The 14,143-nt window shown below is 33.8% G+C and overlaps 1 protein-coding gene across 3 annotated transcripts in view; it reads left to right on the top strand.

The window, feature by feature from the left end:
- The first annotated feature begins 5,934 nt into the window (after positions 1-5,934).
- The window catches only part of LOC308645348 (phosphatidylinositol-3,5-bisphosphate 3-phosphatase MTMR3-like), a 50,992-nt gene continuing 42,783 nt past the window's right edge, over positions 5,935-14,143 (top strand). For 2 of the 3 annotated variants that reach the window (XM_081287392.1, XM_081287393.1), the window contains exon 1: positions 5,935-6,005. The gene's annotated coding sequence lies outside the window, so the exon portion shown is untranslated. The remainder of the gene's footprint in view (positions 6,006-14,143) is intronic. The other variant, XM_081287394.1, reaches the window with a different exon arrangement.

Raw genomic sequence — 14,143 nt, 5'->3', positions numbered from 1 at the left:
AATTTTTGAGTAGATTAGAATTCTGGATCATTTAGAATATTGCCTAATTTTCTTCTTTTCATTTATTTTTCTGTGTTTCTGTGCTGGGTATCAAACCCAGGTATTGAACCCTTGAACATGCTAGGTGAGCACTCTTACCACTGGCCTACCCCCCAATCCTGATTTCTAATGTTAGTGTAAGGAGAAAATAATTTATAACTTACATTACCGTGGTTATAAAAATTTATTCAAATGAGTATTTTTGTCAAAAATTCTATAACTTTAAAAACTAAAATTTGTGATGCATTCAGATAGGAAAAGTATCCTGTGTTTAGTTGATACAGAAAATAGTAAACAAAGATTTGTATTGGAATTACAGTAATTTTCTAATCCTGTCTCTGGTTGTTTTTATAAAACCCGATACATTTGATTCAGATAGGTTTGTTTTTCAGGACTTTGTTATTGATGACAAACTCAAGAGCTTCAACAAATAAACCAAAGGGGAAATGATGGATTTATTGGCACCATACTGAAACATCTTACATAACTGAAAGAAGAACTGAAACAGGCAGCTTGGGGATCTTGAGGACTAGAAGTGGAGGTGTAGTGTCTCAAATATGATAGGTTTGCATCTCTCAGGGCATTGATGCCATTCTTTCAGGCTTCCCCTGGTTTGTGATGTACAGTTCAAATTCTCTTCTTCCTCCTAGTGTCTGATTGTTTCAGTGGCATCACTAGACCAAAGAAATAACTAATAGTTCCTTTTATTAAGTAGTGAGGCCTAAACAACTTAAATATTCATATTCTAATAACAGCTATTTGGAAAATTAATACACATAATTTGAAAAAAAATTTTTTCATTGGTGTGCCTGTTGGATATTGTACAAATTCTGTATCCTTGGAATCATATTAGACATTAGCACTTCAGTTTCTTGTTCCACATTGATTTTACGGGGTACTTGCTTTTTATCAGATCAGCTACTAAAAACCCAGCTTCTCAAGGAAATGATATTATTGAAAAGAATGTTTTGTGAGCTAATTTTGAAACTGTGAATTACCTCAGATGTAGTTTGTATCATCCAGTAGATGTCAATTATTGCTCTTTCCCTAAAAAATTAATGCAGTCCTGTAATGTCCCTGTGAAATTACTGTAGTATCCCAGTGTGCCTTAGTGCACAACTGGGGAACCATAGTTCTAGAAGAGAAGGATTCTGATTGGTTCCCTTCTGGGTGATATGGTCAAGGGAATAGGTTATGATTTGGTTAACCTGGGTCATTTCCCACTCCTTTGTTTGGAAGGGTATAATATTCCATTGTCTTAATATAGAGATTTACCTTTTTCCATTTAAAAATCATAAATAGAACAAAATTTAACATCTTTGTATACATACCTTCCTGTCTCTTTCTATAACAAATTCTAGTAAGTCTCACCTGTTTGAAAGTATGGTATGTGGGCTTTTAAAGGTAGCTGAGTAATTAGAATCAAATACCTAAATACAAGAGCTAAAACTATAAAATTCTTAGGATAAAATAGGGGAAAATTGCCATGACATTGCACTTGGCAATTATTTCTTGGATATAACACCAGAAACAGTCAACAAAAGAAAAAAATAATTGAACTTCATCAAAATTAGAAACTTGTGTGCATCACCAGGTACTTAATAGAGTGAAAAGACAAATCAAAAGAGGAAATATTTGCAAATTATGTTTTTTAATGTATCTAACAAGAAATTAATATCTATTCTACATAAAGAACTACAGTTCAACAATAGAAAACAACATAGTTAAAATATAGGTAAAATAATTATTCAGCAATTCCACTTCTTGGTATGGGTAACATAAGGGAAATCAGTAACTCAAACAGATTTTTGGACACCGTTGTTCATAGGATTATTCAAAGTAACCAAAAGGTAGAACCTAAATGGCCCTCAGCAGGTGAATTAACCAACAAAATGTGCTATATTTTGTTGGGATGGAATAATACTCAGTCTGAAAAAAAGAATGTAATGTGGATACATGCTACATATAGAGGAACCTTGAAAATAATGCTAAAAGCTAAAGACATAAAGGAACAAATACCATTAGTTCACTTATTTGACAAGCTTAGAATAGACTAATTCATAGAAACAAAGTAGAATGGTGGTTACCAGGAACTGAGGAAGAAATAATGTGAAATTATAATTTAATGGTTGTAGAGTTGCACTTTGGGATGATGAAAAAGTTCTGGAAATAGATAGGGGCAGTGGTTACGCAGTGGTGTGAATGTACTTAAAACTTTTAAGCATTTTTAAGTGTATAGTTTAAAATTGTAAATATTAGACATGTTTTACCACAGTTTAAACATGGAAATATGTACACTCTAAATATATGCAGTTTGTCAGTTATTTCTTAATAAAATTTTTGGAAAAAGATATCTGGTTAAATGATAAATTTTTTAGGAACTTAAAGGTGAAATAATAAACCATATAACTTTGAAATACAAAGATCTGTGCAACAGAGACAAGCAATGGATATGTTTTTACTTTAGGAAAGGTTTTAATTATTGATAGCAGCATGCTCATCCATAAGGATGAAAATATACCTTATTGCTAAATAGTCCAAACATAACAGTATGTGACTTTCATTGTTACTGTTTTTTTTTCCAGATGGGTGGGAGAAAGTTATGGGTTAATTTTATAAAAGGATTACATTTAGACTCTCTATTATTTAATCCTCTTATCAGTAATATAGATGATAAAATAGGGACTATATTCATTACGTTCACAGATAATTAGTCAGCCCTTGGAATTAGTTCAGAATTATCTTGACAAATGAGAAGGGATTGTAAAGAGTCTAGGATTTTAGGAAGATAGATAGTAAATAATATACTTTGGATGGTAGTAAATTATTGATGAAAATCTTGTTTTGTGGGAGAATGAATCTGTATAAATAAAAGTAGGACATGTAGGGTCTGGGGTTGAAGCTTAGTGGTAGAGCGCTCACCTAGCATGTGCAAAGTGCTAGGTTTGATCCTCAGCAACATATAAAAATGGATAAATAAAGGTATTGTATCCAACTACCATATACATATATATAATATATATATAATGTATATACATTATATATATATGCGTGCGTGTGTGCGCGTGTGTGTGTGTGTGTGTGTGTGTATAAGAAATTTATAGTCAATATTTAAGGGCTTCCTATTTGCTTTTCTCTGTAAGCAGTATTACTTAATGTCAAGGTTAGCCAAAATAGTGAACTTACTTAATGAGAGTGGTATGGAATAGAATGAATTTACAATATAAATTATGGAGCCAGAATGCCTGTGTTTGAGTTCTTGTTTTTCTACTTAGCTGATGTGGGCAGGAAACTTACTTCCTTCTGTATTTTTTTTTCAGCTGTATATAGTAAATAAGGAATACTACCCCATAGGATTATTGTGGGGTTAAATGGGAATATAATACATATTATAATATATGTATGAGTGTGTGTGTGTGTGTGTGTGTGTGTGTGTGGTGTGTGTGTGAAGCTTTTCAAGAGTGCTTGACATTGGGAAGTGCTTAATAAAAGGTAACTGCCAATAATACGAGTTTTATAGCTGGTTACACTCGGATTGTTAATGTGAAATTAAGCTTGTGTGTTGCTTGATTGGGAGTGTTTTTGTCTCTGTTCTTATAAAAGTGTGTTTTTTATATTTAAAAAAACTTAGTAGATATAAATTATTTTTTGTGGGGGCTAGCATACCATGGATTACTATGCTTTCTGATGCTATGGAGTCAGTTATTCGTGTGGATACAGTACCTTTCAGGTTCTTTGCCAGTTACCAGAAAGCATTAAATAAATACATAAGATTGAAAAGTTGTCTTAAGTTGAAAGAAACTATAGTCCTTTGTCAATTCAAGGAAGATTGAGAAAGGATAGGGACAGGAAAGTCTTATTTTTTCAGGGATTGAACCCAGGGGGACTTAACCACTGAGTCACATCCTTAGCCCTTATTTTTTATTTTGGGACAGTCTTGCAAAGTTGCTCAGGTCCTCACTACATTGCTGAGGCTGGCCTCAAACATTTGATCCTCCTCCCTCAGTCTCCTGAACCACTGGGATTACAAGTGTGCACCAGCATGCCCAGCGGAAGTCATTTTTTGAGCTGAAGCAAATTTGTTGCCCAAAGAATGGAACATAAAAAGGAATGGAATGGTCTAATCAGAGCAAGATTGTAAGGCCTTCTAATTTTATATAGTGGCTTCATAGAGTTTAGAGAGGAATAAGACCACCATCTTGCTGTTACTTTTGTAACTTTCATATTCTTTATCTTTGTTTTAAAAAAGTATTTCTATCTTTACAAAGGCCATCCTTATAAAAATGGTATTTTATTAATACTAGTTAGGACAGTTTTTTTTTAAAAAAACACTACTGAAAAAAAAAATGAGGACTAACATTTCAGCCTGGTTTCCATTTCTTAAAATCTTTATGCATATTAGAGAAATGACAGTTTATTTTTAATTATGATCATATATTATCTATTGGCTTAATGCTAGAACATGAAAAGTAGAAAGCACTCCATTTCTGAGACTGAGGTTGTGGCTTAGTAGTGAAGCGCTTGCTTCACACATGAGGCACTGGGTTCTATCCTCAGCACCACTTAAAAGTAAATAAAAGTCATAAAGGTATTGTGTTCATCTACAACTAAAAATATATTTAAAGAAAGAAAGCTCTCCAGTTCTATGGATTATAATGAGAATTTTCACCTGTAGCTGCTGCTTATTTTTATTTTTTAAAATATTTTATTTTTTAGTTGTAGTTGGACACAATATGTTTATTTTATTTATTTATTTTTTTTATGTGATGCTGAGGATCAAACCCAGGGGCCTTGCACATGCTAGGCGAGTGCTCTACCGCTGAGCCACAATCCCAGCCCCTTATTTTTATTTTTTAAAATAGTATTGGGGAATTGAACCCAGGGATATTTTACTGGCAATGGACTACCTCCCCAGTCTTTAAAAAATCTTTTAAAACTTTTTATTTTGAGTCGGGGTCTTGCTAAATTGCCCCCTAGAATTATAATTGTGTCCTACTTCTCTCAGCACCTATAGCTCTAGGTTTTTTGTTTTTTTTTTTTTTTTAAACAAGAAATTGAACCCAGGTGTACTCTACCATTGAGCCTTCCCAACCCTTTTAATTTTTTTTTTTTTTTTTTTTTTTTACTTTGAGACAGGGTCTCCCTAAGTTGCTTAGGGCCTCACTAAGTTGGTCTTGAATTTTGATCCTCCTTTTAACCTCCTGAGTTGCTGGGATTACAAGCATGAGCCACCATGCCTGGTTTATACGTATTTTTAATTGTGTATGAGAGGAATTTTGAATATCTATCCTAGAACTCTTAAAGAAGGCTAAATATTATTTCATTAATTAATCATCTTGCATATCTCTTGAGGGAGCTTGTAGTAGTTTGGGTTGGGGGTGGGGAGGGAAAAAGAATGCGGGAGAATAAAGAATGCTAAATCATATGTACCTGCAAAATTACAGTAAAAGTTTAGTGGCTTGGGATACTAGAAGAGGTATGAAAATCTGGTTGGTAGAGAAAAGGCAGTCTAGGTATATAGGAAATAGCATAAACAATGGCAAGGAATTTGGAATGAACATAGAATGTCCTAGAGAAGAGTAAGATCCTTATTTGAGGAAGACCTTGTTGCTGAAAGGGAACGTCCTTTATTGGGGGAGAGCTTGTGGATTGTGGCAAATATTATAAGAATACTACAATACCCTGAGAGTTAATTGAGAATGTGTAGAGAATAGTGGTTAATGTTGCTTGACTTACTTGGTTAAGTGATATCTTATTTGGCCTTGGATACCTATGACTAAAATTCTTGCTTCAACAAATTATATATTATCTCATTATTTTGGACTTTCAAAGTTTATAATGAATAATGGAAACTTAACTAATCTTTCCTGACAGCTTATTCTATGTGAAGAAAGAATTTATGGTACAATCTAGAACCTAGAGACTTTAAATGGACAGTGGGAGTGTCTGAGACATCTATTGAATGGGTAGGTTAATAGAGGCCCTTGTTAATTTTAATTTCTATTATTTGCCTAAATCTTTATTTTTATATGAAAAGAGTTCTTCTTCAATAGAATTAGTATTCATTGATCATTGATTTGAAGACATTAATGTAATAACTCTGTGTTCTAATGTTATCTTTATTTCACAGGTGAGAAAACTCAGTGATATTTCCCAAAGTGACATAAGTAAATTTTGGAACCATAATTCACTTCCCAAACCATCTTGATGCCAGAATCTGTGCTCTTTTTTATCTGCTATACCTCATGTTTAAGAAATAGTACTATGCCTTTGGATTCAAATATTGAGTTAGATTGCATTCTAGACAGGTCATTTTCTATCTAAGTGGGACAGATAGAAATGTAAATAATTATGATAACATGTAGTAACTCTTACAAACAAAATGAATTCTATTGAATTTCCATAGTGAACTCTGCAGGGAAGCTTTTGTAGGGATGGTAGTTTTCAAGTCAAGAATTGAAGTATTATAAGGACTTATCCATGAGAATAAAGTAGGATGTGTAAATCAGGCAAAAGTAATAGCATTGAGAAAAGCTCATGGGTAAAAAATTTTAAAGCAGCCTCATGGTCAATCTGGATATGCCATAGGGCATGTTTTAAAGAAGGGACTCTTTAGAGAAATTTCTACTGACAAGATATGTTAGGTGATGTTAAAAGAAGAATTAATCAGAACCAGTTTTGTTGTAAGTTCAGTTGTAATGGTAATTAAGTTCTCATTAAATTCAATTCAACAATGTTTGAGAATCAATTTGTTTAGACCAAGTGGTAATGAGTGGTGACATAGAAATTGGTGAGATGGAAATTAGAAATTGAACATTTCAAAGAAAGCAGTGGAAATTGGTATCGGATTTTATTGGAAGTAGAGTCAAATGGTTTCTAGCCTGGAAGAGCTAGAATGACTGAATCCCAGTGGGAAAGGTTACTTTTTAAAATTATTATTTTTATTCTACTTATTTATACATGAGAGCAGAATGCATTTCAATCCATCCTATACAAATGGAGCGCAACATTTCAATTATCTGGTTGTACACAGTGTAGAGATGCACCATTTGTGCAATCATATGTGTACCTAGGGTAATGATGTCCATCTCTTTCCACTATGTGGGAAAGGTAATTTTTGTAGGGAAGAGAGGCAGGATATGTATTCTGATTAGGAAATATGTAGTTGGAGGTGCTAGGTTGACAGCCTAGAGGAGAGTTGTTCTGTGGGGAGCTCTTTGGTAGCTAAAAATCTCCAGAGAAAATTGTGAGGGAAGACTTGACACACATGTGACCCAGTCAGGCCTGCTTATGAGTGAGTTTAGATAGTTAATGGGCTGGAAAAATAGGTCTTATGTAGATAAAAGAAGGAACACAGAAAGCATCCTGAGGAAATACAGTTATAGCAGTTTCTATATCCGAAGAATTTGTGTTAGCATATAGAACAGTGTCATCTAAACCTCTCACTACTATATAAGTTACATGTTTTTTTTTTTTTTTTGCAGTATCTGTATACCCAAAGGGAATACATCTTAAAAATGGTTAGAGTTGAAATGGTGAATTTTTTCTTCCTTAGTGGAGTAAGAATTTAATGGTGTTTTGAATTCAGTGACATCTCAGATTCAATAAAATGTAGAATTTTTTTTCAGTGTTCATTTGCCTAAATATATATATATTTTTTCTTTTAAAGGGTTTGCTGTATGTTCCATTTAAATTATCTCAGATATCACCAGTGGCATGTTTACCACAACATGGAAGCAAATAGTAATAGAGTATTTTTATTGAAAAAAATAACTATAGAATGTAGGATTTAGCTTAAATGTAAGTCAGGAAACTGTTGGATGTAAATCATCAGAAAAGAAGCGTAAATTCTTAAGATTCTTTTATTTCTTTGTATTTGAGTATGTGTGTGTGTGTGTCTTGACTAAAAACAGAAGTAGTATATAATATGTTCAATCATAGGCATGATGTTTAATAGAGAACTGAGTTTTATTCTTTTCTGTGCTTTCAGATATAATCTCCTTTGACAAACTTTTCATGTTGGAAAATTCAGGAAACATAAGAAGAGGCTCAGGTTGACTTAGGAACATGTGATATTACCAGTAGTTATGTTCATATGACTATTGGAAATACAAATTCCAATTCTGTAAAAAATTGAATAGTACTTATATTTTTTCTGTATGAACAGTATACTCAGATTACTCTATGTGAGTAGAAAAATTTTCTCTTGAAGCTGAATATTTGAGAGGTTATTGATCTTATTGAAGCTATTTCGCCAGTAGTTAAATGTTTAGTATGAACGTAAATGATTTAACTAGTAGACTTTTTTTTTTTTTAAGCTCCCTTCTTTCAGGTTAATGGATTAAACAAAATGATGGTTTAAGAATGTTTTTAAAGTCAAAGTTTGGTTTTTATCTTCAGCTTGAACCTAGGCTTTTTGGAATTTCCTTGAATTAAGTGTGGTTATTTAAAAGCACAAGAGAGAAATCCCTTGTATTTACCAACTCATTTATTTATTTATTTTTAAAGTATAGATGAATCTTTTTTTTTTTTTTTGGTTTATTTTTATGTGGTGCTGAGGATTGAATCCATTGCCTCACATGTGCGAGGCAGGCGCTCTGCCACTGAGCCATACCACCAGCCCACTTACCAACTTTTTTATTAGCCCTTGCTTAATTTAGTATTTTGCCTTCCTTTTCTTACGTTGATGAATTCTTCTTTTTAACTTTTTCCTGTGTATAAATGGCAGTTACATGTATCCTTCTGTTTACATGAGATAAATATTGCTAGTTTAAAAGGGTGGGTCTTTTTCTAGGAATGTATTGAGTTGAAGATGGTGTTTAGGTTGACAGTTTCTGTCTCTTGCCTATTTAATTATCTAAGGAGAACTGTTGAGAAAGCCACTTGAGGACTGGGGATGTAGCTCTGTGATAGAACACTGGCCTAGCATTCTCGGGGTCCAGGGTTTGATCCCCAGCACCAAACAAGAGTATTTGAGTTCACTATGTAAACAGATCCTGCACTGTGGTATGTGGCTACTTAAGGTTGAGTTTTTATTGGCTTATTTTCAGAAATAAGAGTAGCCCCCTACATAATTTCCAGAATATAAATTTTATTTAGTAAAAGAGTAGGTAGGCACTTTTCATTTCACACAGCCTTTATGTTTTGAATTTTGTTTTTCCTCTCTGAATTAGTTCCTGGATGGCTGGAGGTGTATAGTTTTTTTTTTTTTTTTTAATTCAATACCTTTTAGTTGTCAGTGGACCTTTATTTTATTCATGTATATATGCGGTGCTAAGAATCCAACCCAGTGCCTCACACATGCTGGGCAAGTGCTCTACCACTGAGCCACAACCCCAGACCCTACAGGTTTTAATTGTGATAACAGTGATTAAAAATTGAAATGTTTTTTCTTTTTGATGTTAAATCATGTGTTTAAAGGATGACTCTGCATTTTCATTCAGCTTTCAGGTCCTTGTTCATTTTGATGCCTATTTCTCTGCATAAAACCCAGTAGAAGGAGCCACAACTTTTAAGAGTCTGTTTGTTTACCAAAAAAAGAGAGGAACATTAGCATGTCTACTAAGATATTTATATACCCATAAACAATGTATAGATTGGTTAGGTGTGGGGTATTGATAGCTATTTTTCAAGTGTAGTTTCCTTCCAAATTTTTCCTAAACTGATGTTTAATATCTCAACAAAATAGACAACTGCTGATATCTAGGCAAAATAGGAAATACATGCTTATTTATACACAGGCATACTTTTGAGTTCCTAAGGCAAGCTGACTTTCAGATTAGGTTATCTTTATGGAAAAGAAACCTGTTAACTGAAATGAAAGGGGAATGTTGAGTGGGGTTTGGAGATTATTTTGTTACTTTATGGCAGAATTCAGAAGCAAAGCATATTGGTATAGCAGTGTAAATTTGTTAGGTTTCAATATGACATTGATTTTGTGTGTGTGTGTGTTTTGCTGGGGATGGAACCCAGGGCCTTGTGCATGTGAGGCAAGCACTCTGCCAACTGAGGTATATCCTCAGCCCTGATATGTTTTTAATCATAAATTTTGCCTAGGATTTTAGTTGACTTTCTTTAAAAATTCAAATTTTTGGTGTTTATTACCTATCTCATTGGTTAATTTTTGTCTGTTGAGTACAAAAGAAAAAGGAGCTCTTAATTTACACCTTAGCAAGAAACTGTTTTTTTTTTTTTTTTTTTTTGAGAGTCTATAAAATGACTTATTTTCATCGGAAGTGGTCATTTTGGTTTTTTAATCCAAGAAAATTCAATTAAAACTTTGTCCATCCTGCCTCCTAGTGTTAAAAGTACAGATTTAGTGGTTTAGTGTTAAATATATGTTAAGAGAGGGCAGAAGTCATTGTAAGATTATAATGAGAAATATTAAGTTTCTGTGAATTTCTGAAATTTGAATAAAAAAGATTTGATCTCTGCATTGCTGGTGAGGATTCTGATTTGGATCAAGGTAGGGAGGAAAGAGGGAGGGCTTGTGAACCACAATTATTTCTTTCCTCTTCATCAGTGATTAACTGAGAACAGGTAACAGGACATTAATGAGTGTACAGGAATTGCCTTCCCACAGGTAGACTTTGGAACTAGTAAAAGGAACAAAAGTCAGGAAACCTTTTTCCAGTGCTTGTGGCTAGTCTTTCTGGTCTTTCCATAGCAATTACAAGTATTGAATTACCTCTGGCACTCTGATCTTGCTTGTTTTTTTTTTCCTCCATTTTAAAATTGGTGCATTATGGTTGTACATATCTGCTTGCCTTTTAATTCAACTTATAGTGATTGCTGAATTTCCTATCTTTTTTCTTAATTAACCAAGACTTAAATATTTCCTTTTGCTCTAAAGGTTTTAACTTTTTCTTTTAGGAGATAGGGAACATTTCTTTATTTTAGATGGTGAACTTAAAATACTGCCTTATAAAATTAGACTTTTAATTCTCAGTTTCAGTAGTAAAATGAGGCCTACCCCATGTTCTTTCTTCTGGACATGCAGTTAGAAAATAACATTATGGTTTATTTATATAACTTACGTATAACCCTATTAATAGTTTAATATATTTGAGTTCAAGTATGAAGTGAACCTGTTATGCATGGAAGTGATTATAAAGAGCAAGTCAGAATATACTATCTCAAAATTCTTTCTTAAATTAAAAAAAAATTCTTGCGTGGTACAGTGGCACATACCTGTAATACCGACAGTTCAGGAGGCTGAGGTAGGAGGATCATGAGTTCAAAGCCAGCCTCGGCAATTTAGCAAGGCCCTAAGCAACTCATCAAGATCCTGTCTCTAAATAAAATACAAAGGTGGGGAGGGATGACTGGGAATGTGATTCATCCCCACATTAAGCGCCCCTGGGTTCAATCCTTAGTACAAAGAATGAAATAAGAATTCTTAACCCTCCCCACTTTAAAAAAAAATTTGTTATGTGATTGGTTTTAATCTGTTTTGGTGATCAAGTCATCATATATGCTTGATATGTCCCCTCACCTGCCCCTGCCATGAGGATTAAGTTTAAAGAGAAGTGGTTGTGAAATTGTTTTAAAGGGTACCCAGTTATTATTGAATTCATCATAGTTAATCTTTTCTGATAACGCGGGGCTTCCCCCTTCCTATTTCTTGATGTGAAAAAAAATAAGGTGTTGTAAAGTATCTTAATGTCTAAAAATATCAGAGCACAATGATCACTTTGTGTTTAATTTCTCATGTTTTGGGGTTCACATTTGGAAAAACTTTTGCTAGCATTTCAGTGGCTAAATGAAGAAAAATGACCTTAAACATTGATTACCAGCTGACTTTGAAATTCTCTTTCTTGCAGAGCCTTCTTTGAGGAATGTGTTCAGAACCTCTTCCACATTTTATATATATATATAAAAAAGTCCATTTATGTAAATGAGAAATGGGCCAAACGCCACCATTAATGTAGTACAGAACCAGACAGAATTGATCTTCTGGTTATTATCTGTTGAAACAAAGCTTTTACCTTTTTTAAATCCAGGGCCTTGTGCATGCTAGTCCAGCAACTATCACTGAGCTACATCCCCAACCCTTTTAAATTCAATTTTTTTTTTTTAGTTGTAGATGGACACAATATTTTTATTTTTATGTGGTGCTGAGGATCGAATCCAGTGCCTCACACATGCTAGGCAAATGCTCTACCACTGAGCCACAACTCCAGCCCCTGCAACCCTTATAATTTTATTTTGAGATAGGGTCTTGTAAAGTTGCTAAGATTGACTTTGAATTTGCAGTCATCCTGCTTCAGCCTCTCAACTAAGTGAGATTATAGTATAGGTATGTGCCATTGTGCTCCACGAGCTTATGCTTATTATAGTGACATTATCATAAATGTTAGTGGTTTAAGAGTCTTGGTACCACTATAGTTTCTTTTGGTACAGAAATGTGATTATAACATGAAGTCTAGCTGATTCTGACAACTTGATAAGCCCCTGCCCCAGAGAGGGAGGTAGTTTTTTGTTTAGGAAATGATAATGTTTTAACTGCTTATCTGTGTCCCACAGCTGGCAGAAAACTGTAGTACACTGATCATAAAGTTACATATTGAACTAAATACTGCCAATTTGTTTTATTGTTTTCAAAGTATAAATAGGGAAAAAAGTCAAACAGTGAACAATCAGGCCTGTGAGGTCGTAGTTGATAGTAAAATGGCAGCTGCGGAAGGATTAGAACTTAATTTTGTTCATTGCTGCATCACCAGTGTCTGGAGTAGTACCTCCCATCCAAAAATATTTGTTGAATGCATGAATCTTCACCACTTAAGCATAGTAGGTGGATGCAGTAATGTTTTTGATTTTCTCCTTGTTTGTATTTTTAGTTATACTTGTCTTAAGCAGTAAAGGTTTTTAGGAAACTTGAGTTTGAGGGAATAAGTTTAAGCCATAGTTGCTTTACCCAGATGATAAATGCTTGTGTTTGACTTAATGCCAATGATTAAATCATCTCTCCACCAAGGAATAATCCTGCCCAACCTACTACAGGTATCCTAGTTTTGAATATCTAAAAAGTTAATAGACATAAATAAGGAAAAAAGAAAAAAATTATCCCTTCCAGTGACAGTTATAAAGCTTTTTTTTTTAATCTTTTTAAAAAATTATTTATTTATTTATTTTTACATAGGATCTAGCTATTTGACCAGGATGGTTCTGAAATTTTGGGCTCAAGTGATCCCATCTTAACCTCTAAAGTAGCTGGGACTAAGGTCTGTGTCACTGTGCCTTGCTGTAAAATCATTTCTTAAAATTTAATATTCCTGGATTTACTATTTAGTATTGCCTCCACACTCAAGGTGTGTTCCAAATCTGTTTTTTTTTTTAACTATTCAGTGCATGTGCAAGCAGATCCATTTGTTTTCATATCCACAGTAAATAAGATTGTTTTAAAATTATTTAATGTTGCTTGCCTTCTTAAAGTTTTGAACTCTTTTTTTTTTTTTAATTTTTTTTTATTGATTATTTATCGCATTACATAGTTCATGATATATCATCTTTCATACATTAGACTCAAATTGTGCTTTGAACTCCCATTTTCACCCCAAATACAGATTGCAGAATCACATCTGTTACATATTCGCATTTTTACATAATGCCATATTAGTGACTGTTGTATTCTGCTACCTTTCCTATCCCCTACTATCCCCCCTCCCCTCCCCTCCCCTCCCATCTTCCCTCTCTACCTCCCCTGCTGTTGTTCAATTCTCTCGGACTATTCCCTGAGGACCTTAAAAGAGCGCACTATAGGGATACGGCTGCATCAATGATTATAGCGGCACAATTCACAATAGCTAGACTGTGGAACCAACCTAGATGCCCTTCAATAGATGAATGGATAAAGAAAATGTGACATATATACACAATGGAGTATTATGCAGCACTAAGAAATGACAAAATCATAGAATTTGCGGGGAAATGGATGGCATTAGAGCAGATTATGCTAAGCGAAGCTAGCCAAGCCCTAAAAAACAAATGCCAAATGTCTGCTTTGATATAAAGAGAAAAACTAAGAACAGAACAGGAAGAAAGAGCAGGAGGAAAAGACTACAGTAAACAAAGACGAATGGGGGGAGAGAAACGGAGAGAGAAG

This window comes from Spermophilus citellus, assembly GCF_964194105.1.
Source record: "Spermophilus citellus genome assembly, chromosome: 3".
Classification (NCBI taxonomy): domain Eukaryota; kingdom Metazoa; phylum Chordata; class Mammalia; order Rodentia; family Sciuridae; genus Spermophilus; species Spermophilus citellus.
This window is presented reverse-complemented; position numbering and strand designations above follow the sequence as displayed.